This window comes from Orussus abietinus, unplaced genomic scaffold, assembly GCF_000612105.2.
Source record: "Orussus abietinus isolate OABI.00-Male unplaced genomic scaffold, Oabi_2.0 scaffold63, whole genome shotgun sequence".
Taxonomy (NCBI): Eukaryota; Metazoa; Arthropoda; class Insecta; order Hymenoptera; family Orussidae; genus Orussus; species Orussus abietinus.
In genome coordinates this window covers 50,320-62,947 of record NW_019394384.1, presented here as the reverse complement: position 1 = coordinate 62,947, position 12,628 = coordinate 50,320, and the positions used below count along the sequence as shown (strand labels likewise).

The window sequence follows — 12,628 nt, the reverse complement described above, 5'->3', positions numbered from 1 at the left end:
TTTCCGGGGAGAAATACCGCGGGCCCCCGGGCCGCGGGCGGGGGCAAGTGCCCCACGATGGGTATCGGAAACATTGTACTAAGTCGCCGTGGAGAACGACGCGGTAACGATGTAACAGCTGCAGCTGCAAGTGCACCAGCCGATACCGCGCCGTCCATCGAGGATCGCGATCAAGCTCGTTACCGGGAATCGATCGCGAGGAATCGCGCCCCTGGAGCGACGAAAGAAATGCACCCCCGGATATCGTGTACCCGTTCATTCGGATTTATTCCTCGGGAGGGTGGTTTTGCATCCAGGGAGATATAGGGGATCTGGGTGGGTCTTTTGTAGATCGGGGTCCTTCTTCAAGGTGCATCGAGTCCTTGAAAACACCTCGTCCTCCGGATTAACCGGTCACGGTGTCGCCGGATGCCGTCGCAACGATCATCGCCCTCGGCAGAATTTATTTCCACGGGGTTTACGGTCCGTCCGCGTTTTACATCCCCGTAAAAAATGGCGACGCGAGCCTGCGACGTGGAAGGACGCAGTCAGCGGGGTGGCCGATCGATTATTTAGTGGGGACGGGAAGAATACGGTCTCGACTTGGGTTTTCTTCCGAGCAGTCCGTACCTTTTGCCGAGTCCCCCGATCTTCCTTGAGTAACTGAATAAACGCGCGAGTAAATAAGCGACTGATGTACCGGCTGCCAACATAAAGTAGCTGCCTAGGCGCTACATGCACCGGGGGATGCGTTGCATATCGTTGGCTCGCGATCGCTCAGGGTTAACGGCGTATCTCGTAGCTACCGGCGGCCGGTAGCCCGAGTGAAATCAATAATTGCGATAATAGGGTTACGGTAATCGTGGCGTAACACGTTTCGGTGGGACGTGATTTAGAGGCTGACAATCCCGGCTGGGCCTTCCTGGCCGTAACTGCTTGTCCGGTCCGGAGCTTATTAAACTCGATGGAATCGGACGGAGCCGGGAGCGATTCCCGATCGTTACCGCCGCCGATACCGACGTGATCCGCGCGATCGATCCTCCGGGAGAGATCGGACCTGCGGACCAGCGTCGCGGAAAAGGGAAAAAAGAGGCTTCTACTTCTTGAATAGCTCGTTTGCGACTCCTCTCTCGCGACCCTCGTCGGAACCTTGTCCGCCTTCCTTCGGGGTGATGCGAGAGTGCCCGGATTCCCCTGGACCCTGGATGGCCATCCTGGAAAATGACATCGGGAACCGCTTTCCAACGAATCCGGAGGACCTTCCTGGACGTCCTGCCTCGAAAGTGGCCGAACGTCCGGGACGATCAACTGAGATTCAAAGTCGCTTGAAAATCTGGAGAAAATTCATATCGTGCATGAGGAAATTCCATTAAAATTGACGGGGGGAAAATTCCCATTTTTCTGACGGGTACAGGATAAAACGTAACACATGTTAACGTAGTTTATCATTATATATGTTAACCGTACGTTTAGATACACATTATTATTTCCCATAAAAAACAGTTTTCACATTTTTAAGCCATTTTCCAAACGTCATTTTCCATGTTTTACCGTAAGGTGTCTTAAGAAGCTTTGGTTTCGCATGGTTCGTATTTTGTCACATACGCTCATAAAATATGTGGCTGTAGAAACGATGACCGACAACTGTGCAAAGACAAAATTACTCAAAATTTTAGTTACCCGTTAATATTCTTTTTACTACATTTTTCTATGCTTTGTTAAAATGACTTTTTCAAATAATTGAATGCTATCGGAAAGTAATGAAAATTATCATTTCTGAGCAGGTACTCGTTATGATCCTTCCTGTACAGAGGAAATACAGTGGAATGATCGATGAAGTATATGTATAGGCACTGCCCCACCCATACCGACTTCCGCATGTAAATAAGAAGCGAAATTAATCCCGGTGGCCTAATAATATACCTCGCCCTGAAATTCTTAAAATTCCTGGAATATCGGCAATCGATACGAAAGTAATCATCGACATCTTTACGCGTAAACGAACATTTCTTTCGGAAAGAATCCTTAGGCATCTGCCGATATGGACTTCGTTGCAGGGCTGCGGGGGTGGTTCTCTCTCGTACCCTTCGTCCTGAAAAGGAAAAAAAGGAAGAAAAGTCTGGCGTCGCGTCCAACAAAGCTTTCCCGGCGCAAGCTTTTAGAGAATGTCAGTGCTCGTCGGTTGGTTCGCTCGGCCACTTTTTAGCGGCGGTATCGATGATCGATACCACGCCGATCGGGTGCTGCTGCCAATCTTTTCGGCCGGAGGCGGAACTCGATTACTCGGGGACGCTCGTACAAAGGGAAGTCCGAGGGGGGAAGGGAGCAAGATTTTCTGGGCGAATTCTTGGGGGGGACCGCTATTTCATTTTCTAGCCGAGACTCCGGGGAGACTCCAACTCCGCTTAATGAGTCGCCCTGCCAGGGGAACCCGACTAAAATTCCCCGGTCTGTTAATTCATCCAATTATCAGACCCAATTGCGCCTTCGGGAGCCGCTACTCGGATTCAGACTTTCCGTCTCCACCCTTGTCGGGGCCGGCGACTAAGAAATTGCCGTGGAAATTTACGGTGGCCCGGACGTGTGCTCGCCGGGGACAAATAAATCCTCCCTCGTTAAAAGCGCACTTCCGCGACTCGATAATGCATCAGGCTTGCCTATTGTAGTCGTCGTTATGGGTCGTAAAAAAAATCTACACGCGGGATTATGTGCGCAGTGAAAAATCCGCCTTCGGGGAACGAGGCATGAAATACTACGCGAGACATATGGGACCCGAAATCAGACATATTGTGGAGACCCGGAACGAATGTAAAACAGACTTCGTCGTTGTGAAGAAAAAACCCATCGCGTTTGCGATTACGGCACATTTCTTTTCAGCCCTTCCGAATTTCAGGAAGAAAATTCCAGGACATTTCGGAATAACCCCAGTTTCATGGTAGATGTCTCATTACGTTTGGTTTGGAAGTTGCATTAAAAATTAGCCGAGAAGATTTAGTGGGTGGTACCGAGGTAAGGGAATCGTCGTTAAATGTAATTTACTTATAATAATTAGTCTTTCTCACTGATACCCTCGGCCCTGGGCACTTGGCGAGATTACGCGTTGCGTTAAACGGAGACTAAGCCGAAAATTTACGGCAGCGAGGTTTTATACGGCTACTTATTCCGGAAAATATTCCCGCGGTAAACAGAAACGCCCGTGGCAACCGCTGCGTACTTATACGTGTACGTGTATACCGGCGGCATTACATTGTAGGAATAAAACGCTTATGCATTTAACTGGCAATGCGAGCCTGGGGGAAGTTTCGTCTTGGTTGCGCCCATCCTTTGTAACTCGCGCTCGTAGTACAATTATTCTAACAGGATCCACGTGGGGGACCGCATTAAACGAATGGTTTTCGAAATTGCGAAGTAATCTCCTCTTCATGATTTATTCCCCGACGACCGAGTGCGGCCTCGTCGGGCTCGAACCTATCTTTACGTCCTTCCATGCATGATATGTTTATAATTGCGGGAGGAAACAATTCCCATTTTAATAGCTCGCGTGCTGTCCGAGATGCGCCATCGCCTCGTTTCGAGTCCTTTCAACGTGTCCCCAAAGAAGATAAAGAAAATACAGAGGAAGGGAAAAATTGTCTCCAGCATTTCGACAACCGTTCAGAGGTCCATTCGACGCGTTTCCATTTTTCCATTTCCTCCATTTTTATTCCATTTTTTCCCCGCTTTTTCCCATTCGGTGGCTATTGACATCCTGCCAGCTGCTTCGCCTGGAGCTGACGGACTCCGAGCACCGAGGGGATTTACGATTCCGAGGGGAAAATGAATTTACTTTAATTTCTAATGGCGAGGGGGCGGCGGGAAGAATTATCGGCTTAATTTCCGCCGCGTCTACCGGAGCTGCTGAATTTTCCGCGTTATTTGCCCCGTCGAGCTGGCCAACGCCCTGACGAGTGTCCGGGAGAAAATTGGGGATCCTTCACATCCTAATTAACTTTTGTCGAATTTCGTCGAAGGGGCAGATTAATTTCCTTCCTCGCGGATGTGGAGGCGAGATGAATCAACCGGGAGTAATTCCCGCTCCCGCGTATTTATCGAAATTTCAGTGTCCGCGGCCTGTAATTGGCCGACACCCGGGCAAATATCAGGGAATTGCGAGAGGCATGAAGTTAATTTCTCGTGCGTAAGCCTCGAGCATTATTACTCAGGCAGAGCCACAGTCTGTCGTGCCATCAAGAACTCAACCGCTCAATCTACGCGAAGTTGGCTACCGGCTACAAACTACTCCGTGGAACTACCACCACACCCGTGGAAAAGCAAACTCTCTCACTGGAATCGCGCGAAGCAAAGTCAAAACGGAGTTCGCGTTCCTCCCCTTGTCTCGTTCCCTTCCCAGCGGCGGCATTACACCGCCCTTAAAAGGCATCCGATTTTCCAGAGCAACGACTCCCCTCGAAGACGTTCCAACGTCTTCGACTACTAAAATGGCTCATCGGCGCGTGGACCAAATGTACCCACAAATCCAAGGAAATCTTCATAATCGGCATACTTACCCACACTTTTCCTCAATGGCTGTTTATAAAAAAAAAAAGAATTAATTACATGAATTCCTAATGGAACCAAAACCGAAATACGAGTAACGCGACGATACATTTGCCGGAGTGGGATTTCCTTTTCCCATCGGTTTCAAGAATTTTCACTCAAGCCTGTTTAATTTCCCATTTCCGGCGAACTCTTGTTTTATAACACCTTCATTAACGAAGACGGGCGGATTAAAATAGAAGGAGTAGCGCGGATTAAAACAAACTCGAAATTAGAGCCCTATCGGCGTACCCCAGAGGAGGAGAAGCGCGCTAATGAGTTTTCAGGGGAGAATGCCGCGATTTACAGGGGATAATTATTATTCTCGCAGCTAGGGCGCATCGGCGGTAGTCGGAGGAGTAGTTGAAGGAGCGTTCGTCGATTATGATATATTAACTCCTCGGCGGAGGAGGTACGATTTACAGAGGCTAATTATTCGCGCAGCTGCGGCGGCGCTCTGCGGTTTCGCGGGAGCTATCAAGGGTCGGTGTAGAGTCTGAGTAGAGTCGAAGTAGAGTCGAAGTAGAGTCGAAGTAGAGTCGTAGTAATATCAAAGTAGAGTCAAAGTACAGCCAGAGGAAGAGTAGAGTCGAAGTGAAGCCAAGCAGAGGCGAGCAGAGGCACTCCTCGACAAAGTAGTCGAACGAGTGTTCGCCAAACGGCGACTTCTTGTAGGAGAATCGCCGGGTCGCTTAGCAATTATAATAACGCAGTCAGCACGATGCTATCTGCGCGAGGATGTCACTGAAATTTTGCAAAGTCAGGAGCCGAGGTTGCAATTGCGACCGAGGATGAGACCGGCCCCTTATGAAGCCGAACCTGGCAGTGATAATTACAACCCCGAGGGAGAACACGCACCAGTACGTTCCCAGCTGAATGCGTACCCCTGATATGTATGCCAATAACTGTAATGACACCGGTAAATTGAAACTAACCCGGAGTATTCTGCCATACATGGACATTGTTGTCATTTGTCGCGAAAAAGCGGCGTCACGACGACAGGAATTACCTGGTTTGCGTCGAGCAGACCTCCACGAGGTCTCCGCGCGAGGGGTGTCGCTTCCCGCTGGGTTTTCATTTTTTTTTAACACCCCTTGCAATTATCAACAGCTGCAAATTAAACCGGAAGGAACGAGGGAAACGGGGAACTGGCGATTTATTACGGCCAAATAACATTCGTCCGGGTAAAGGGGGATTTTCCACGGTGCACGATTCCGGGTCTGAATAAATTTAATCTGGCTGCAGTAAAACTGAAATAACGCTCTACATGGGGATGTCGTTTAACCCCTTAGCGTATAATGACAAGTCGGACTCATGGTACGAAATTCAAACGTACAAATCTCGAGCTGGATTCGTGATAAATATTAACCTCTTGCCGGACGATTTAGAAAATAGGTCACTGAATCGATCGAAACTGCGAGCGAGGACTTGTGTTCTTCTTTGGTCGCTTTTACATTTACCATGATTTCAATTCGGTATTAACACGTCTGGCCTGGATTCCGTGCCAAGAAGCTCACTCGTCATTATATAGTAAAAGGTTAAGGATTAAAAATAGAAATAGATTTAGAGGGGTCTTGTCCCTTATTTGGGAGAAACTAAATTATTCGGCATTGGGTAATTGAGGGTCAAAGTCGTTTCTGGCAAGGGCCATCTGGGTGGAAAGAAAGTGTAAAACGCGTCCAGGGAACTTCGGTTATTATAATTAATCCCTAAATCTTAATGAAATGCCCGAGTTCGGTGCATTCTTATGGGGCCCTAACTTCGGCGCTGCCTCGTCATACTTTTAACCACCTCCACCGGCTGTAAACGTGGCCATTGTTGGAAAGGGACCCAGAGAAGGAAAAAGGCACGGAGAGGAGGAGAGAGCGCGGACTCGGTGCAAGTCGTAAAGCTCCGGGGCGAAATGGTCGAAGGGTAAATTATCGCCCTGCGTCGGGAACTCCGTGGTTCCGCGTCCACACCGACTCGTTTATTTGTCCGTTTTCTGCTCTTTTTTTTCCCCTCCCCCTTTAGATGCCGAAGTTTGTTTTAAGACGCATACAAATCGTCAAAGGCGTTTAGCCGTTTCGCGACGGCGAGCCGGACTACCCTTTTAACGCCCCAACTTTTAAGTACCCCGCCGAAGTTTCCGCCGATACCTCCAAGCGGATTCCATCCGCGAGCCAATATTGGCAGCTCTGCAGTCGGTAAATGACAGCCAAAGCGGATTTTCTCGCGCGTCGTGGATGCCATGAAATCCTGATTTAATGCCCCAACTTCCTCCGATATATTACTATAACAATAGATTGTAACAATATCCTGCAAACCAACGAGATCCCTATGTATCGACTCCGTGCATCCCTTCTTCCTCGGTTTTGCTCGATTTTCCTCGGCATTGATTATCGGAGAAATTAGATTAAGAGGATCACAACTACTGCCATGTTCATGCGACCTGCTTTCGCCTACGCCCCCGTCCTCGACGGGGTACTTAAATTCATTAAACGTGCTTTCGTATTGAAGGGGATGTTTCTTTCCGGTAGGAATTAACGAGGTCGCGACCAGGGAAAAATGGGACGCAATTTTGAAATTGCGAGGTCAGGTGCGACCGAAGGGGTGCACCCCCCACGGGGGGCTGTCTCCCCCATTGACGTTCGATGTTTGTCATTATCTCGAGGGATCGATAGGTGGGGCAGGGTTTCCTCGAAGATGCGATCGATTAAGTCGCCGCTCGCGCGGCCGAGGACGCGTGTTTTACACAGGCGCGTTTTGCCCGCGTGTGTATCAAAGCCGACAACGCCCCTCGGTAACCGATAGCCTTATGCAAATGCCCCGTGCTTATCCCGCACCGGAATCGAGTCGCATTACTGGATCACTCCTCCCAGATCGCCTTGAGCCGAGGTTGCGACAGGTCAGGAAGACTCGCGGGACGTCTCGAGATTTTCAGATCCAGAGCACCAGGAATTCGAAAAGCCAGGACGGAATCCAAAACCAAGCCCTCCCCCGTGTACACCTAAGTCCCATTTTCCCCCGGCGGCGGAAAAATGGAAATCCCATTCCCTGGAAATCGCATTTCCGTTTTCGTCCCGCCGCAAAGAGACGATTTTCCGGAACGCAGCCGCAGTGCGGACCGAAAACATCCTGCCTACGTGGGAACGGTGGCGGCGATCCCGAGTCATCGTTCGTGCGGAATTACCCCGGCGACGGGTCTCGGATTTAATCCAAAATTTAATCCGAAACCAACCGCGTTAGTTGGACCGATCGTTTATGGGAAAGGATAAGAATGGAGAAATACATTCTCCAGAAATCCGCCTCGAGTCCTCGCCGGGTCCTCATTAATTTGCGATCGAACCCAGACCACTCGACGTTCAAGAGTTAACTGATTCGCAGTCGGCCTCGGGGACTCGAATGCTTTCAACTGCCGCTCGAAAACATGCAGAAAATCCCAGCCGAGCCTGTACAAGTCTTTTATTCAGACTCGGGATTTTAAATAATTCGGAAGTCTCCCTCCTTCTCGCTCCGCCTCTAGCCCTCGTCGACGCCTCATCAATTCCCAGTCGAAGCCCGACCGATCGACTCGGCCGATTCGAGCTCGAGGATGGGCCTCGCTCCTCGACTTCTCGATCCATTGATAACCATCGACTCGTTATTTGTCGTGAATTATTTCCAAACCGGTAGGGCAAATTTTCTGGGATATTCGCCGGAAGGGGCGAGTCGTTAGTCGGGGCGCATCGATCGGGCGACGCATGCGAGTCCGTACTTACGGGGCGGCATGTAGGTACATAGGGACCCACGTGTACGTATGTACACCCGAGAGAGACAGATAGGTCTATGGGAACAAATTACAAGTTAAGCTTCGCCGTATGCGGCGACTCCCGGTTAAAGCTAGTTTAACTCGAACCCACCGCGAAACTCTGTCAACTGGTAAGGCACGGGTAGATTCGTAGCACCCTTCATCCACTCTAACCCCTTCGTGCCGGCGCAGGCTCTGAATTGTTAATTCTGATTACTTCTGTACCCCCCCCCCCCCTGGTACTTCCGTTCCCCGTCACCCCCGAGACCCGTTCCACCCTCGCGACTAATGTCTCTCCATTAACGTCGCACCTCCGAACTCGAAGGCAACGTCCCGTCTAAGAGGATCCGGTATTCCTGGTCGTGCCTGATATTAGATAAGGGCAAGAAGATCCCACGTGACGGGTTCTTCGTTGAATGCCAAGTACCGCGGAGGAAAAACAGTCATCGTACGCTTAAGCTGAAGTGGAACCCGTTGAGAAATTTAATCGACGTCGGTAAAAAGGATTCCTCTAACTAGGGAGGTTTTAACCTAGGGACGCTCCCGACGTTCATATTTATGTCGACAGCTGTGTCGTATTATATCCAGTGTTGGATGGAATGACATACTCCATAGGTTGTTTCCTAATAATGTTTCTGGAGAAATCCAAAGTGAAACTCAAGAGATCCCCTGGATTCGTGATTTTTTAATACTCTAATTGACTGTCGGGTGTTGCCCTCCGCCATCTGTAGAATTTCGTGCTAACTAAATTTTCTCTCAGAGATCTCGACTTACCTTCCTCTTATCGAAGTCCATGAGACACGCTTTTTGCCTTTATCGTGTTCAAATGTACGTTTCTCGACTTCTAGACTGGTCTAATTTGTAAGTTGACATTAACACTTGAAACCTCCGTTTCTCACCTTCTTCTCAGAGCCTTGAAGAATTGTATATTTGTATGTCAAAGCACGAGGCCATTTCGGTCTGGGATAAGTAAAAACAAATGATGTTTGATTATTGAAATTTTGCAAGTCAGGACATTTATTAGGTACTTGCGGGTCACGGGCTAAAATTTCGGACAGTGGAATACCCTTCGAGAAAAATGTCTTATTCGAGTCGATTAGCTTGGGGATTCGCTTCACCTTGAGTCGAAATAAAAGCATCTGTTCTTGATAAAGATAAAATGCTCCCATATTTCCGAAGCGAGGGGAGAGACTCGGCAGAAACGATTACTCCGACGGGAAGTGAATAAAAATGCGGAAATATTAAAATGTAACACAGGGAGAGGAGCAAAAGCGGTTCAACCCTCGATGCAAAACGGCAAACCGTCGAATTAATTTCCCCTCAGGGGCTCCCAAGGATTCGGCTCTGGGAGGATCAATAAACGGTGTCATTACAAGATTCGTAGCTCCTTTCACCCATTGTTACCCCTTCGGGTCGGGGCAGGGTTGAATTGTTAATCCTGATTACCTCTGTACCCCTGGTACTTCCACTCACCCCGGCACCACCTCGACCCCTTTCTACCCTCGCGACTAATGTCTCTCCATTAATGTCGCACCTCCCAAAGCGAAGATAATATCCTTGTCTGCGAAAGACCTGCTCGTGTTCCTCGGGGTACACGTCGTTACCGTGTGCCTTTATTCATCGATTCCAGGACGGCTCCTTCGCCAGCGAACTCGGTGGAGTTTCGCGCCAAATCGCTTTTTAATAGGCGGGAGCTCGACCGAACATCTTTACGGAAAGACGCGAAATTTAACACCCAGTCTGAAAGTACATCGCGATAACGTTCCCACATTAAATTCAAATATCCTTTACAGCACTCTATGCCCGTGTACCAGCCATAACACTTAAACTACATGAGGTTACTTTTAAAATAATTACTTTCGAGTGCCATTATTATTATTATTTTTTTCTTTTTGATCGATTCCTCCCAAATCGAATCTATGCGAAACAATTCCTGGTACATAATGTTCCCCTTAAATGAGGCAGTCCACGGGTAGTCGATGACAGATGACACTTGACATGCTATCTAGTCCACGTGTAGCCTCATAGGGACCGTAATTATTCTAGTTATGATTACGCGAAATTAACCCGTTAGCCGATCATCGTTTGCACCTCGACTGAATTTCACCCGGCGATATTGGCCCATCGCGATACGCACTTTATGGGTGCAACGTTCGAGCGTCGGTGCACTTTGCTAATTAATTGAATTATCGAGCGACCTCGATGCCGGATAATGGAATCGAGCCGCGAGTCTTTCCGCGGATCGCGGGATTCTTCGCCCCCGTGATTTGCGGTCGCGTGCGTGTTTCTTCTTAAGCTACGTCCTGAAGGAACCCCTTCTTTACCGACCGAGGAAAAAGGCTCGGTCCTAAAGGTCCGACAGCAAGGAAGCTGCGTATTTAGGTCCATTATTCGGATCGCGTGCGAGTCGCCGATTATCTCGACGATCGGGGATGCTACTCCTGGACGGAGTTTGCTACCGTGAACCGCCATTTCCCCGGGGGTTACTGTGTTACAGGGTTTCTCAACTGTGTAGCCGGTCTTATTCCCGAGATTAAACGTTCCCACCTGCAGCCACTTATCTAACTGCAGGTCGGAAAATGCTCGCTTACCGATCGACATCGAGCAATCGACCATGGATGCCGTTCCCATTTCCCGAAGAGCCGAAACCACGTACCGAGTTCCACCCAACTACATCGACACAGTTGACGGTGACATTTCCCAGTAAAATATCAATCTCGAAGAATGACTCGCCTTGGATTCGCACCTTCGGTCACTTAGAAAAATATCCACTCCTTTAAATATATTTAATGGTTAGAAAATCATTCCCGACAGTTTCTTGACACGTTATGGAAGAGCTTCGAAGAATATTAATAGTGCGCTATCGCGGGGCTTATGTTCGGTAATTGTTACCGAATTTGCATGGAGAACGTCATTAAATGCTGATGTTTAATGCGGTATTTAGTTTCAACGTCGCTCATCGGATCTTCTTTCACGTGAGTTACAAGTAATTCTCGCGAACCCTTGAATTACATGGGCAAAGTGGTGAATGCAGCCTGGAAATTGCCTCGATTTTCGACTTTGCAAAATCCCCGAGCACTACGTGAACGCGTTACGTGCCAGCCGAGAGTTAATTGCGGAGGAAAAAGAAAAACTCATCCACGGCTTCGTGCGCCCGAGCAATGTTTCTCGAAGTTGGCAGACTCTGATGGAACGATTTGCGTTAGGATCGGCCTGCTCCGATTACCCGCCAATAGCTGGAGGGCTTTGGGAAATCGTTCCTCGACTTTTCCTTCGGCAACCGCTGGATTGATAATTGCGTGCAGTATGGGATTCTCCATGGGATCGTGCCGCGAGTTGGAAGGGAATTATGAAATGAACGCAAGTTATGATATCGCGGCTTCTTGTCGGCCCTTACATTCGTGTTCCATGGCCATTTGCATCTTCCAGTCGACCTGTTTTATCAGCGCCCAGGTATTCTTTGGCCAAAAGAAGAATGGTCTCGCGAAAGCAATGGCACGTCCTATTTCGATTGTATATCTTAACGTTAAACGTTTTTCCCCGACTCGAGATATTTCTCCAATTTTTCCATTTGGCAATTGCTGGATTCCTAATTACGTGCAAGGTGGGATTCCCTACGGAATCGTCTCCCGAGTTGGAAGGAAATTATGAAGTGATCGCAAATTATGATGTCGCGACTTCTTGCTGGTTCTTACATTCGTGTTCCACGGCCATTTGCATCTTCCAATCGACCTGTTTTATCAGCGCCCAGGTATTCATTGGCCAAAAGAAGAATGTTCTCGTGAAAGCAATGCCGCGTCCTATTCCGATTACATATCTTAATGATAAACTTTCTTTCCCTACTTGAAATATTTCTCCCACTTTCCTATTTGGCAATCTCTGGATTGATAATTACACGCAGGGTGGGACTCCCAAGAAAATCCTGCCGTGAGTTGGAAGGAAACTATGAAATGAACCATTTGCATCTTCCAGTTAACCTATTTTATCAAACTCAGGTATTCTTAGTCCAAAAGAAGAATACTCTCAGGAAATTAATATCACGTCCTATTTCGATTACGTATTCTAACGCTAAACTTCCTTTGGGTCCGAAGAAATTGGGGAACAGGGCGAAGTTACGTCAGGGAGGCCTTCCAGCTTCTGCTCCAGTTTACACGGTCGGTTTAGGTCTGCACGGTTATTAATTAGGTTAGGTTTGAGTTTGCACGGTTACTTTAGCCCCGAAGAAATCAGGGGAACAGGGCGAAGGCAGCAAGGGACTCCTGCCCCAGTTTACGCGGTCGGTTTAGGTTTGCTCGGTTATCGTCG

The 12,628-nt window shown here is 48.6% G+C and overlaps 1 protein-coding gene across 2 annotated transcripts in view; it reads left to right on the top strand.

Moving 5' to 3' along the window:
- LOC105702488 (CCR4-NOT transcription complex subunit 6-like) overlaps positions 1-12,628 on the top strand; it is a 592,633-nt gene that overhangs the window by 531,380 nt on the left and 48,625 nt on the right. The gene's annotated exons all lie outside the window — the stretch shown is intronic.